This window comes from Clupea harengus, chromosome 1, assembly GCF_900700415.2.
Source record: "Clupea harengus chromosome 1, Ch_v2.0.2, whole genome shotgun sequence".
Lineage (NCBI taxonomy): Eukaryota > Metazoa > Chordata > Actinopteri > Clupeiformes > Clupeidae > Clupea > Clupea harengus.
This window is the reverse complement of record NC_045152.1, coordinates 12,045,548-12,050,547: the sequence shown is the minus strand read 5'-3', so window position 1 is coordinate 12,050,547 and position 5,000 is coordinate 12,045,548. Positions and strand designations below refer to the sequence as shown.

The window sequence follows — 5,000 nt, the reverse complement described above, 5'->3', positions numbered from 1 at the left end:
TCATCTCTGGCCATTGACAGCCACTGGCTGCACACAATAGAGGGAGAACAATATGACAGAAGGAAAACAAGACAGGCACCGTCTGTCAAAGCCTGCAACACACACACACAAACATATGCACACACATTCATACACACACACACACACACACACAAGCACATATACACGCATGCACACACACACACACACACACACACACACACACACACACACACACACACACACACACTCTCTGGCCCATAGTGTTTGGTATTCTGTGTTGTGGCATTACCCTCCCTGGTTTTCAGAGTATAAGTGTGTGTGTGTGTGTGTGTGTGTGTGTGTGTGTGTGTGTGTGTGTGTGTGTGTGTGTGTGCATGCATGTGTGTGTGTGTGTGTGTGCATGCATGTGTGTGTGTGTGTGTGTGTGAGTGCGCGTGCGTGTCTGTCTGTCCTCCGTGGCATATCTAGTAGTTTGTAACAGACACTCATGCCTACACACACTGTTATCTCATCACTTCAGTGTGTTCATGTTGACCTTTTGACCTTTTGAGAGCGCTGATACGACCAGCCATATACAGTGGGGAAAATAAGTATTTGAACCCCTGCCGATTTCGCAAGTTTGCCCACTTGCAAATAAATGTGTGATCTATAATTGTAATGGTAGGTCTATTTTAACAGTGAGAGACAGAATATCAACAAAAACATCCAGAAAACTGCATTTTATTACAGTTATGAATTTATTTGCATTTGATCGCGGCAAATAAGTATTTGAACGCCTAGCAAAACATGACTTAGTACTTGGTGGAGAAACCCTTGTTGGCAAGCACAGACGTCAGACTGTTCTTCTAGTTGGTCACCAGGTTTACACACATCTCAGGAGAGATTTTGGTCCACTCCTCTTTGCAGATCCTCTCCAAATCCTTAAGGTTGCGTTTTCAATGGGAGGGAATGAGGGAATGAAGTATTCCACGGTACATGGCCCTATCCATAGTCCCCTCGATGCATAATGTTTCCACCTCCATGCTTGACGGTGGGGATGGTGTTCTTGGGGTCATATTCAGCATTCTTCCCCCTCTAAACGTGGCAAGTCGAGTTGATGCCAAAGAGCTTGATTTTGGTCTCATCTGACCACATCCTGTCTCCCAATCCTCCTTAGAATCATTCAAGTGTTCATTGGCAAAGTTCAGACGGCCCTGTACATGTGCTTCCTTGAGCAGGGGGACCTTGCGAGCGCTGCAGGACTTCAAACCATTACGGCGTAGTGTGTTGCCAATGGTTTTCTTGGTGACTGGGGTCCCAGCTGCCTTGAGATCATTCACAAGCTCCCCCCGTGTAGTTCTGGGGTTATCCCGCACGTTTCGGATGATCACCAATACTGCACAAGGCGAGATCTTGCATGGAGCCCCAGACCGAGGGCGATTGACAGTTGTTTGGTGTTGCTTCCATTTGCTAATAATTGCACCAATAGTTGTCTGCTTCTCACCCAGCTGCTTGCCGATGGTTTTGTAGCCCATTCCAGCCTTGTGCAGGTATACAATCTTATCTCTGACGTCTGTGGACAACTCTTTGGTCTTGCCCATGGTGGTGAGGTTGAAGGTGTGTAGTATGATTCTTTGGACAGGTTTCTTTTATACACGTCACCAGTTGAGATCAGATGTACCTTGTTAGGCCTAATGAGGACTAATCTGTGTGCCTCATGGGCACATAACTGGTCTGTGGGAGCCAGAATTCTTGCTGTTTGGTAGGGGTTCAAATACTTATTTGCCGCAATCAAATGCAAATAAATTCATAACTGTTATAAAATGCAGTTTTCTGGATGTTTTTGTTGATATTCTGTTTCTCACTGTTAAAATAGACCTACCATTACAATTATAGATCACACATTTCTTTGCAAGTGGCCAAACTTGCGAAATCGGCAGGGGGTCAAATACTCATTTTCCCCCCTGTATCTACCACAGTCTTCCCCAAGGGCTTAAAACCCACTTCAAACGCCCATGTCCTAAACAGCAGCACACGTGTACACTGTAAACCCAAACAGTTCTACTAACTTATTAAAATGATGTATTCATTACTTAAAACCTGGTATTTAGTTGACCCAACTTTAAATGTATTAGTTTTCTGAGCAAGTGAAGACGTTTTAATTGTATTGGAATGTATTTGTTTGAGTAAACATTGCCTGATAACTCATATTTTTTTAGTTTCATTCAAACGTGACGTCTGACGTCATCAACGTCGTTGCAGGACTAGTTCAGAACAGAATCAGAGATCTTGTGATGAGAGACAGAGACAGCAGACTTAATAATTGTAGTATCAGTTATCAATAGTATCAGTTAGACTTCTATAAGCATGTTCCTCCTGTAGAAGAGGAGTCGACCAACTTTGTAGGGTGACCATATGAGTTTGTGAAAAAGAGGACACTTCGTCGCGGGAAGGGGCGTGGTAGTGTGTAGCATACCAATGACCCCGCCCCCTCCCCCAGCGACGGAATTTTGACACCTTTTCCACATGCAGATGTCATGTGCTGTTGTAAACAATGCAACTAGTGGAAGCGGCACGGTGCTCAGTGTTGCCAGATTGGAAATGGTGAAGTATGGTATTAAATGCTCAAAATGATCATCTTTGGAGGATAATTATCGTGAATTTGGCAACACTGAGAGGCCGGTCGACCAATGACAGTTCTCGCTACAGTCAGAGCTTGTGCTAGAAGGTGGAACGTAAGTAAAGGGAGATACCCTTTCCTAAACGTGTAAGGGCGTAAAAACTAGTTTGTGAAGGACCCAGAGAAACACAATTTTTTTTGCAATCACTGCCGGACGCATGTCCGGGTAAAAGAGGACGTCTGGTCACCCCACCAAAGGAGATATTTTAGTAATCCTGTCGCTGCTAAGCGTCCTTATCTGGTAAGTAAACAGTGTTTTTTAGGTGTTTGTTGCGACAAGATTGCGGGAGCAAGTGAAATTGCGATAAGAAGTGGCGAATTTCCCTCTTTGTAATTATTATTGAGTAATCACGTTTTGGCTGTCAAGTAGCAAGTTCAGTTGCACGACTGTTGGCGCTGGCGGCTAGGAAGCTAAAGAGCTAAAGAGCTAGTTAGTGGGTTATTTCCCCCCAAATATGTTCATGTGCAAAGTAAACAACAATCAATTGTTTATGTTGAAAACAACTCATGTTCTACAGAAACACCATATAATTCATGTCAGCATGCTAAGGTTATATGTAACTTTTTAGCAGCTAGCTAGCTTCTATGTGTTTTAATGGATCTGATGGATAAAAGTGTTAGCAGCAAGCTAACAATAATGGTCGAGAACTTCAGTTAAGACCTACAATATTCTTTTTGCCCTGACAGCATTCGTGTTGCATATAAACAACAAACCGATTTGATGTAGACATATAAGAAGAGGAGTCAACCAAAGGAGATATTTTTTGTGTACAGGCATCACGGACTGGCAAGACAGCAGAGGTGCTACGGGGCTTATGACCTTCAGGTATGTCTAGGATTAACTGCACAACAGTGATCACATTTTGTTTGTTACTGAAACTTTAATATTAGTTGATACTATGTATTATTAATTGCCAGTTTTTTTGTAAGTGTTTCCATTGAAACTCTCCTGGTAATTGTATTGATGGTGTTTTGCAGGAGGAGTAGGAGCCAAATTTTGATGATGCTCCTGTTGCTCTACTTACATCGGGCCCCGACCCCTTCAGCTGCGAGAACATCTTTGAATTGGGTGCAGAGGATTTCTGAGGCATTTATGTTGTTGTTTGGCCTGACATATGCTTTCAATTTAGAATATCCCAAAAAACTCACGCACACCTTCTCATACAGAACCTTTTTATGTGTCTGGAAACCGTCCTTACTCACCTTAAAAAATAATTTGTTGAAATAAACGATTTGTTGTTGACTTGTTAACTTTGTTAGGCTGTTCTTTAAAGCTTTAATGTAATCTTTTATTTTGTCAGTTGTTTTACAAGAAATATAAATGATGTGATACCTCTTAAGTTTTTCTCATCTCACTCTTTTTAATAGAAATCTTACATAGATTTGAATGTTTCTTGTAGAGTAACTTTCAGTTTAAAGTCAGTTTGTAAACAGAACCAGAAAATCAGTATATGTGGTCAATAATTGAAAATAGTGCTCAATTAAAAAAAGTTAGCTATTTACGTATTATCTACTCAGAATAATTAAGTTGAACTCTTTCACCAATATTAAGTGCACTGAACTTGATTTTTAAGGCTTAAAACTTAATTGTATTTTGTGTTGTTGAGTGAAAATAATTTAGTACATAGAGGTTAAAAGATTTAAGTATAAAAATATTTGAATATAAGTTCAGAGAACTTAAAAATTATGAAAACGATAACAAAATAAATCAGTATAGCCGATGTATCATTTTTAAGTTAAGTTTACTTAAAAATAATAATATTTGTACTCAAATTTTATTATGTAATCGGTTACATCAAAAGTTTTAAGTACTCTGAACTTGTTCAGGTTTACAGTGTAGGTGATTGATTGCTCATGCCTTCCAGAGAAGCAGACTCCTAATTGAGGAAGAGTGACTCATCCTGAGTATGCAGCGCCAACCATCTGCTTTGGGTAATTATCATCATTTTCATAATAGGAAGTACAACTAATGAGTGATATTAACTGGCACAGTTCATAGGTAGACCAAAAAACAACATGGATGACAAAAAAACTCTCTGAATATAAACTTTCTGACTAAAAGCTGTGACTTTATAAGTTGTAATACTGTAAGATTCTTGTTATTATACGGCTCTTCAGAATGTTCCAAAAAGTTCCGTTGATTTGAATGGGCCACCCCAACATTCGGAGGTCTGATATTTCTTTATATTGACAGCTGCGATTAACTGTGTTAACTCCTATTGGGGTTGGTCTGTGGTAAAGGGTGTGTTAACTTATATTATCGTTGGTCTGTGGTACAGGGTCTGTGCGACCTTTAACCTGGTGTGTTTTTTGGTGTTTCAAGTGTTTGCTCTCGTGTTGATCTTTGCGGGGTGTTTCC

General features: G+C 40.5%; 1 protein-coding gene across 1 annotated transcript in view; it reads right to left on the bottom strand.

Moving 5' to 3' along the window:
• Positions 1 to 5,000, bottom strand: part of grid1b (glutamate receptor, ionotropic, delta 1b) — a 195,373-nt gene that overhangs the window by 62,507 nt on the left and 127,866 nt on the right. The gene's annotated exons all lie outside the window — the stretch shown is intronic.